A 10,949-nucleotide genomic window follows, 5' to 3' on the forward strand; every position below is an offset into this window, starting at 1 on the left:
CAGCAGTAGAATCAGATTTAAAAAACAGATAAAAATACACCTTATGGAACAGCAGGGACTGTGAAGAGAGACACACACAGGCACAGACATACGCATGATAACACACTCGTCCACGTGGGTTTTGTATTGTAGATTTGTGGTACTAGGGTAGTCGCCTGAGGGAACACACTTAATGTGTTGTGAAAAGTGTTATGAAATGTAATGTCATGTCACATTTTAAATGGTATATATCTGCCTTAACATGCGGCTCCCCGGGAAGAGTAGCTGCTGCCTTGGCAGGAACCAATGAGGATCCATAATAAACCCCAGGAAGAGTAGCTGCTGCCTTGACAGGAACTAATGGGGATCCATAATAAACCCCAGGAAGAGTAGCTGCTGCCTTGGCAGGAATTAATGAGGATCCTTAACAAACCCCAGGAAGAGTAGCTGCTGCCTTGACAGGACCCGATGAGGATCCTTAACAAACCCCAGGAAGAGTAGCTGCTGCCTTGACAGGACCCAATGAGGATCCTTAACAAACCCCAGGAAGAGTAGCTGCTGCCTTGGCAGGAACCAATGGGGATCCTTAATAAATAAAAAAAATACTAATACTATATTTGGTACTATAGGAACATTTTTTAAATGTAATATCTTGACATGAGAAAACATGTTGTTTTTTAAATTAAGTTGAACATGTGCTCATTATGACAGAATGTTAACAATAGGTGAAAATCAATCAAATTGACTAAGTTACACTTTTCAAAAGGCAGCGAATTAATGGAATGACCGGTCAAAATGTTTGTCTTTCTTCTAATGACTCACCGTCACCATGAAACTCCAAGGAGATCCCGTACACAGACACATCCATTTCATTGTAGTGAGTCCCTCTATGCATTGTTGTCTTATTGATATTCAAAACACAAATGACATTCAATTCTTCAATGATCAACCACACTCTTTGTCTTACCTTTGCCATCTACAACTACCATTGTCTGTACTGTATATGATATTCAGGGATGGAAATTACCGCTAGCCTGCTAGCCTGATCATGTGCCAAACTAGCCCGTCAGGCCAATGAAATGTATTTTCAAAAATCGCATGGCTCAGATGTTTTCCACTTGAACGTTACCCGGGTTAGCTAGTTAAAATCACAGTCTACTAGGCCCGGTTTGCTGGCGCACAAAATCCTTCAGTTCCATGATATTCATTGTAATTTGAAGATTTTGGATATGGAAAATATCTCCATGGTGCTATTGTGAATATACTGTAGTAATAGGCTTTTCAATGATGCAGCAGTACCTCCCCAGCTATTGATGCAGCCGTACCTCCACAGTTAATGATGCAGCCGTACTGCTGTCGAAATCCTCATTAAATTGACTACCGATGATCAGAACGCTATTAGTGCACCGAGTGTGTAATTGCACCGCAGACTACCGCTGATTAAAGGGAAATATTAAGAATTGTCCAGACAGTCAGACGTTCGCTTCTCTGATTGTTTCGTCTCTCTCTCCTCACTCTGGAGTTAAATTACCCTCCTATTAAACTACAGACTTGTCATGTAGTTTTTGCTTTCCCAGAGTTTAACCACAGCATTTAATGAATGTCAATTACTTACCTCTGTGTCCCAAATGGCACCCTATTCCCTGTATACAGTAGCACACTAATGAAGTGCACTACTCTGGTTCAATGAAGTGCACTATATAGGAAATAGGGGGTCATCTCGGAAGCAGACACAGAATCCATGCTCCTGGCGAATGCTTGATTTCTCCTCATCATTAGGTTGTAATGTGTGTGTGTGTGTGTGTGTGTGTGTGTGTGTGTGTGTGTGTGTGTGTGTGTGTGTGTGTGTGTGTGTGTGTGTGTGTGTGTGTGTGTGTGTGTGTGTGTCCAAGCCAACGGCACAGGAATTATGAAAAAAAATGTGAAATTACCCCCCCCCCCCCCCCCCTCACACAGACACACCAGAGTACAGAGTCAAGCTGCATCTCTGGATGGAGAGAATGTTGTGGGGTTAACCCTTTAATCGTATCAAGTCAAGGAGATGTGTCCAGTTAGAGCAGCTTGTCATCTCAGAGGAGACAGGAGAGCAGAACTTGACCAATCACAGCGGAGACAGAAGAAGAGAGCAGAATGTGACCAATCACAGCGGAGACAGAAGAAGAGAGCAGAACTTGACCAATCACAGCGGAGACAGAAAAAGAGATGGTGACTCTTTCTGGTGAGATCAAGTTGTGCTAACATCTATGCACAGCAGGTAGGTCGTTGAAGCTGAACCTGTCGCCAAAAGTTGGCCTGTTCGAATCGTGTTCTGAGCGCGAGAACAAAAGGCTGACATTAACCTGGTGACTGAAGGGCCACTGGGTTCACATCCACAAAACAATGTGCTACCGTTGGGCCCTTGAGCAAGGCTCTTAAAGAGTTCACGAACACAACTTTTTTGATTATAATTTTGTCATTCATTCCAGTGACGTGAAGGTTGTGGGAATCATTAACACAATTACATCAGTGAGTTTCAGACGCAGAGATAGACGTGTGTGTGTGTGTGTGTGTGTGTGTGTGTGTGTGTGTGTGTGTGTGTGTGTGTGTGTGTGTGTGTGTGTGTGTGTGTGTGTGTGTGTGTGTGTGTGTGTGTGTGTGTGTGTGTGTGTGTGTGTGTGTGTCTGTGTGTGTGTGTGTGTGTCTGTGTGTGTGTGTGTGTGTGTGTGTCTGTGTGTGTGTGTGTGTGTGTGTCTGTCTGTGTCTGTGTGTCTGTGTCTGTGTGTATAATGAATGACTGAGGAAGATATACTAAGTTAATTACTTATCAATCTCCCTCACTTCTGTGTGGGCGAATATGACCTGTTGCTGCATGTTTCAGCCACCCAGAAAAAAAGTGTGTGTGAGAGTTGGAGACTAGAGAAGCTCATTACATTGGCGTGGGAGAAGAAACTCCGTGTCTTCAGGTACTATAACACTCCATGGTAACCCAACTAATGACCAAAGTATTTTATCTCTTTAATGCCAATTATATCTCAATGGAAATCGTGTCAAAAACTATAGTAGATAAAGTGCATTCGGAAAGTATTCAGACCCCTTCCCTTTTTTCCAAAAATGTTTATGTGTCATTGTTACGCTTTGTTCGAAAATACATTTTCTTCGTCATCAATCAACACACAATATGCCCAATAATGACGACGATAAACAGGTTTTTAGAAATTTTTGCAAATGTATTAAACATTTTAAACAGAAATATCGCATTTACATAAGTATTCAGACCAGACAGAAGTTAAGTTATGAGACTCGAAATTGAGCTCAGATGCATTCTGTTTCCATTGATCATCCTTGAGATGTTTCTACAACTTGATTGGAGTCCACCTGTGGTAAATTCAATTGATTGGACATGATTTGGAAAGGCACAAACCTGTCTATATAAGGTACCACAGTTGACAGTGCATGTCAGAACAAAAACCAAGCTATGAGGTCGAAGGAATTGTCCGTAAAGCTGCGAGACAGGATTGTGTCAAGGCACAGATCTGGGGAAGGGTACCAAAATATGTCTACAGCATTTAAGGTCCCCAAGAACACAGGGGCCTCCATCATTCTTAAATGGAAGAAGTTTGGAACCACCAAGACTCTTCCTAGAGCTGGCCGCCCGGCCAAACTGAGCAATCGGGAGAGAAGGGCCTTGGTTAGGGAAGTGACCACAAACTCGATGGTCACTCTGACAGGGCTCCAGAGTTCCTCTGTGGATATGGCAGAACCTTCCAGAAGAAAACCATCTCTGCAACACTCCACCAATCAGGCCTTCATAGAGTGGCCAGACGGAAGCCGCTCCTCAGTAAAAAGCACATAACAGCACACTTGGAGTTTGACAAAAGGCACCTAAAGGACTCTGACCATGAGAAACAAGAATCTCTGGTGTGATGAAATCAAGATTGAACTCTTTGGCCTGAATGCCAAGTGTCACGTCTGGAGGAAATCTGTCACCATCCTTAAGGTGAAGGATGGTGGTGGCGGCATCATGCTGTGGGAATGTTTGTCAGTGGCAGGGACTGGGAGACTAGTCAGGTTTGAGGGAAAGATGAACCGAGCAAAGTACAGAGAGATCCTTGAAGAAAACCTGCTCCAGAGTTCTCAGGACCTCAGACTGGGGGCGAAGGTTCACCTTCCGACAGGACAATGACCCTAAGCACACAGCCAAGACAACGCAGGTGTGGCTTCAGGACAAGTCTCTGAATGTCTTTGAGTGGCCCAGCCAGAACCCGGACTTGAACCAAAATCTGGAGAGACCTGAAAATAGCTGTGCAGCGACGCTCCCCATCCAACCTGACAGAGCTTGAGAGGATCTGCAGAGAAGAATGGGAGAAACTCCCCAAATACAGGTGTGCCAGGCTTGTAGCGTCAAACCCAAGAAGACTCAAGGCTGTAATCGCTGTCAAAGGTTCCTCAACAAAGTACTGAGTAAAGGGTCTGAATACTTATGCAATTGTAATATTTCATTTATTTTTTATTTTTTTTATAAATGTTCTTCGTCATTCTGTGGTATGTGTAGATTGATGAGGGGGGGGGAAAAAACAATTTAATACATTTTAGAAGGCTGTAATGTAATAACATTTTGAAATAGTCAAGGGGTCTGAATACTTTCCGAATGCACTGTAATTTCCTCAATTATTTTTCAACCAAATGAATTAAAACCTATGAATTTAAAAAAATATTTCACTTTTATACATACCTTTATCGGTTTACAATGGTACACCAATGACTGGTAAATTATCACAGACTTTTTTATTTGTCCGGGTCTCCTCAGAATGTGTCGTCTCTGAGGTGTACTAACCTGATGTCTGGTCACTCAGCTGTAACAAATATCTTTTTAGAAAAATGGTCTGGGTCTCTTTAGAATGTGTCTGAATTAACCTGACGATTGGAGTGGGACAAGAGCTTCAAGTTCCCCGGTATCCACATTACTAAGGAATTGTCATGGTCCACACACACCAACACAGTCGTGAAGAAGGCACGACATCACCTCTTTCCCCTCAGGAGGCATGGGCTCTCAGACCAATCAAAAGGTCTACAACTGCACCATCGAGAGCATCTTGACTGGCTGCATCACCGCTTGGTATGGCAACTGCTTGGCATCTGACCACAAGGCGCTACAGAGGGTAATGCGTACTGCCCAGTACATCACTGGGGTCAAGCTCCCTGCCATCCACCACCTCTATACCAGGCGGTGTCAGAGGAATGCCCTAAAAACGGTCAAAGACTCCAGCCACCCAAGTCATAGACTGTTCATAGATTTTTCTCTCTGCTATCGCACAGCAAGCGGTACCAAAGTAAGTCTGGAACCAACAGGATCCTGAACAGCTTCTAGCCCCAAGCCATAAGACTGATAAATAGTTCATCAGTAGCTACCCGGACCATCTGTACTGACTCTTTTGACTCACGCTGCTGCTACTATTTATTATCTTTTCTGTTGCCTAGTCACTTTATCCCTACCTACAGTATATGTACCTATCTACCTCAATTACCTCGTAACCCTGTGTATCGACTCGGAACTGCCCCATGTATATAACCAAGTTATCATTACTCACCGTGTGTTTATTCCTTATGTTATTATTTCAACCATTACAAAACTGAATTTGCTGCAGCAAACTTAACGCAAGTTTGTGGCAAAATTGGCTGCAAACTAAATAGTGTATCACAAAAATGTTACCAGAAGTTTGCGAATGATTGCCACTAGTTGTGAATCTGTGGCAAACCATTGGCAACAATAATATTTATTGCCACGAGTGGCAAACAGTTTGCCAGATGTTTTTATTCTGGCAGACAATTCTTCCAAGATACTATTTGAATCTGTGGCAACCGTAACCCTGGGTAACTGCGGGTTGCATTAAAGGGGCCAATAGTTGCGTTGTTTTCTGTAAAAAACAACAATGTTGGGTTGTTGGTTATTAAGGCTGGGTTATTTGACCCAGCCAGTGGGTTAATTCTCCCGCCACCAGCACGTGAGAATGTGTTGAGATGTGACAATTTGCAAGTCTTCTAGTTCTAGTGCGAGTGAGTGGTTGACTGAGCGGCTAACTTCATTTTGTGTTTTGGCTGACTGAAAACTGTGAAAACGGTAAGTAACAAACATGAAGAATTATGGATTTGATGGTCATTCAGGTTAAATACTGTAGGTTGTCCTATCATAATTACTGTAGGTATCTAGCTAATATTATCTTAAGCGTTAGCTAGTAAATGTTAGCCAGCTAGCCATTTTCTGTGCTAATATCTCTGGCTTTGGTAACGTTAGCTAGCTAACGATAGCCTCACAACCATGCTTGTGACACTAGCTTACTGAAGTGTTGTCGTGGAATGTAGCTAAATATACGTTTTTTTGTCGACCTTTGGCTAGCTAGCTACTGTAACTATGGCAGTGTCTGTAATTGTAGCTAGCTACCTTACCTAGCTAAGAATTACACTTCTTCTGGACTGTCGTGGAGACTGTTTCACCCATTAGCTAATGTTTGCTAATTTAGCTGGCTAACTAGATTTAACTTGTTCTCCATCTGGGTTAATTTAACCAAGCTATTTGGCAGGATTATTTCATGCTTGCCTGGTGATTGATTGAGTTAGTATTATTATACTTAATGGTTTTCAATGATTTCTGACAGTGTCGGACTTGTCGGACTTGTGAAGTTGGATGGATGGATGGAAATTCTGTTAGCTAGCTAAATTGTGATTTTACTTTCAATTTGATGTAGCCAGGTAAGTATGTCTAACTAACTAAATATGTTTCTAACATGTATTTATTTCTGTACTTAAATACAGAGGTTTAGGACAATGGACAGATTTGTAACGGATACGCTCAACGAGTGGAACTTCACCTCATTGATTCTAAAGTTTGAAAGTAAGTACAACTGAGAAATTTATTTTTTAAAGTGGGGACAGCGCTTTGGGGGAAGAAAACACAGATTTTTATTGATCCTGTGTAAAACAGCAGGTCTTCCATATTGTCATAACCATTAGTACAACCTCAGCGGAAACTTGAAAGACTTAACTTCACTAGGGCCATACAGCCACTTTGGGACAACATTACATGTACATGCTACCATACAAATCAAAATCAAATCAAATATAATCTTATTGTTCACATACACATGATTAGCAGATGTTAATGCGAGTGTAGCAAAATGCTTGTGGTTCTAGTTCCAACAGTGCAGCAATATCTAACAAGTAATCTAACAATTCCCCAACAACTACCTAATACGCACAAATATAAACGGGTGAATGAGAATATGTACATATAAATACAGTGGGGAGAACAAGTATTTGATACACTGCCGATTTTGCAGGTTTTCCTACTTACAAAGCATGTAGAGGTCTGTAATTTTTATCATAGGTACACTTCAACTGTGAGAGATGGAATCTAAAACAAAAATTCATAAAATCACATTGTATGATTTTTAAGTAATTAATTTGCATTTTATTGCATGATATAAGTATTTGATACATCAGAAAAGCAGAATTTAATATTTGGTACAGAAACCTTTGTTTGCAATTACAGAGATCATACGTTTCCTGTAGTTCTTGACCAGGTTTGCACACACTGCAGCAAGGATTTTGGCCCACTCCTCCATACAGACCTTCTCCAGATCCTTCAGGTTTCGGGGCTGTCGCTGGGCAATACGGACTTTCAGCTCCCTCCAAAGATTTTCTATTGGGTTCAGGTCTGGAGACTGGCTAGGCCACTCCAGGACCTTGAGATGCTTCTTACGGAGCCACTCCTTAGTTGCCCTGGCTGTGTGTTTCGGGTCGTTGTCATGCTGGAAGACCCAGCCACGACCCATCTTCAATGCTCTTACTGAGGGAAGGAGGTTGTTGGCCAAGATCTCGCGATACATGGCCCCATCCGTCCTCCCCTCAATACGGTGCAGTCGTCCTGTCCCCTTTGCAGAAAAGCATCCCCAAAGAATGATGTTTCCACCTCCATGCTTCACGGTTGGGATGGTGTTCTTGGGGTTGTACTCATCCTTCTTCTTCCTCCAAACACGGCGAGTGGAGTTTAGACCAAAAAGCTCTATTTTTGTCTCAACAGACCACATGACCTTCTCCCATTCCTCCTCTGGATCATCCAGATGGTCATTGGCAAACTTCAGACGGGCCTGGACATGCGCTGGCTTGAGCAGGGGGACCTTGCGTGCGCTGCAGGATTTTAATCCATGACGGCGCAGTGTGTTACTAATGGTTTTCTTTGAGACTGTGGTCCCAGCTCTCTTCAGGTCATTGACCAGGTCCTGCCGTGCAGTTCTGGGCTGATCCCTCACCTTCCTCATGATCATTGATGCCCCACGAGGTGAGATCTTGCATGGAGCCCCAGACCGAGGGTGATTGACCATCATCTTGAACTTCTTCCATTTTCTAATAATTGCGCCAACAGTTGTTGCCTTCTCACCAAGCTGCTTGCCTATTGTCCTGTAGCCCATCCCAGCCTTGTGCAGGTCTACAATTTTATCCCTGATATCCTTACACAGCTCTCTGGTCTTGGCCATTGTGGAGAGGTTGGAGTCTGTTTGATTGAGGTTGTGGACAGGTGTCTTTTATACAGGTAACGAGTTCAAACAGGTGCAGTTAATACAGGTAATGAGTGGAGAACAGGAGGGCTTCTTAAAGAAAAACGAACAGGTCTGTGAGAGCCGGAATTCTTACTGGTTGGTAGGTGATCAAATACTTATGTCATGCAATAAAATGCAAATTAATTACTTAAAAATCATACAATGTGATTTTCTGGATTTTTGTTTTAGATTCCGTCTCTCACAGTTGAAGTGTACCTATGATAAAAATTACAGACCTCTACATGCTTTGTAAGTAGGAAAACCTGCAATATCGGCAGTGTATCAAATACTTGTTCTCCCCACTGTATATGGATTAGCGATGGCCGAGCAGCATAGGCAAGGTGCAGTAGATGGTATAAAATACCGTATATACATGTGATATGAGTAATGTAAGATATGTAAACATGATTAAAGTGGCATTATTTAGAGTGGCATTGTTTAAAGTGACTAGTGATCCATTTATTAAAGTGTCCAGTGATTGGGTCTCAATGTAGGCACAGCATATACTGTAGCTGGTAACCCTTTGGATGCCAGATCCCTCCCTGCAGTTTTTCCACGCAGACAGCTAGGGGTTTGAACCGATAACCCGCCGACAACGTCAAAGAGCCATTCCAGACTGAGGACAGGAGTACTTCGAGAGTTAGGAGTTAGCAAGATTAATGATTAACTGCAACTGAATTGCCATATTAGGCATAACTCGATTTCTACCTTTTAAAATGCCAAAATAATGTTTTCAGTGTCCTCATTTTGTTTTCGTTTTGTGTTTTCTGATTGTTTTCATGCATACAACAAGCTTTGGACAAAGGACGTCCACAGGGCCGCCATCTCCAAAGTTCACACAAAAAGGCAACAGTTCTGAACTGGGTTTGATTTTGTTTTTTAATTATGAAAATGTTGTTAATTATCTTTTAAACTTCCATTGGTTGAAATCTATTGCTCAGTTATCACTTGGCTCATCTAAATAATTATGTAATTGCCCCTTTAAACATCCTATGGTCAACATCCCCCTAGTGTTCACATTTCTCTCATGTAAATAATGATGTAACTGCCCCTTTAAACATCCTATGGTCAACATGGTGTTCACATTTCTCTCATGTAAATGTTGTAGTTACATTAAACGATTAAATAAACCATTTACTTTATCCAGTCTTTGCTCTTTTCTTCTGATTTCAAGTTGTATTTATTTTTATCTGTTAAATAATTGAATAAATGTTTAGTATATTAACGACATTCAGTATGTTTCATTTTTTTCCTATGAGAAGTTAATTTCAAGTTATTGTCACGTTCGTTGTAATGAGGCGACCAAGGCGCAGCGTGATATGAATACATACTTCTTTTAATGAAGAATAAACACTGAACAAAGTAACAAAACGAACATGAAGTTATATAACACGAGTGCTGACAGGCAACTACAAATAGACAAGAACCCACAAATACCCAAGGGAATGGCAACCAAAATATGATCCCCAATCACAGACAACAATAAACAGCTGCGTCTGATTGGGAATCAATTCAGGCCACCATAGACCTACATATGCCTAGACTTACAAACACCCCTAGACATACAAAAACCCTAGACAATACAAAACAAGCATACCCACCCTCGTCACACGCTGATCTAACCAAAATAATAAAGAAAACATAGATAACTAAGGTCAGGGCGTGATAGTTATTGTGAATTTGTTTATGTAAATGAAACATTTCAATGATGTTAACACTCAGTAACTAAAACCTGATCTAATTTGCATATTCATATTGAGTTTGCTGCAAATTTCCAGCAACAATAGAATGTTTGCCACAAGTTTCCCGGAATTGTTTGCTACAAGTTCAAATTTACCTCAACAGTTTGCCACAAAATGAACTTGCAACTGAAAATGGTTATTATTTCTCCCTTCTTTTTTTTTTACATTGTTGGGAAGGGCCCATAAGTAATCATTTTACTGTACCGGTTGTTCATCAAGCATGTGACAAATAAAATAGCATTTGATTTGATTAAAGTTATTGATATTCATCAATGGATTCACATTTCATTTTATCAAGCATTTTTCTTTCTATTCTTCTTCGTTTTGTAATTTAGCGTGTAATGTGGAACGATGCTGAGTGAGCAAATCACACACACATCTGTTATGTGACTCAATGCTGCAGGAGTGTTTTGAGAATATGTTCAAAGATTCATCCACCCAGGACTCATCCATCAACATTGAGGAATATACATTGTCAGTCACAGTCTTCATTAGGAAATGTGTTGATGATGTAGTACCCACAATAACAATCCGGACATATCCCAACCAAAAACCCTGGATAAACGGAGATATCCGTATCATACTGAGAGCCTGTACTGCAACATTGAATGTCGGCAGAAGCAACCTCGATGACTCTGTGAAGCATGACGAGTAC

The sequence above is a fragment of the Salvelinus alpinus genome, chromosome 28 (assembly GCF_045679555.1).
Source record: "Salvelinus alpinus chromosome 28, SLU_Salpinus.1, whole genome shotgun sequence".
Lineage (NCBI taxonomy): Eukaryota > Metazoa > Chordata > Actinopteri > Salmoniformes > Salmonidae > Salvelinus > Salvelinus alpinus.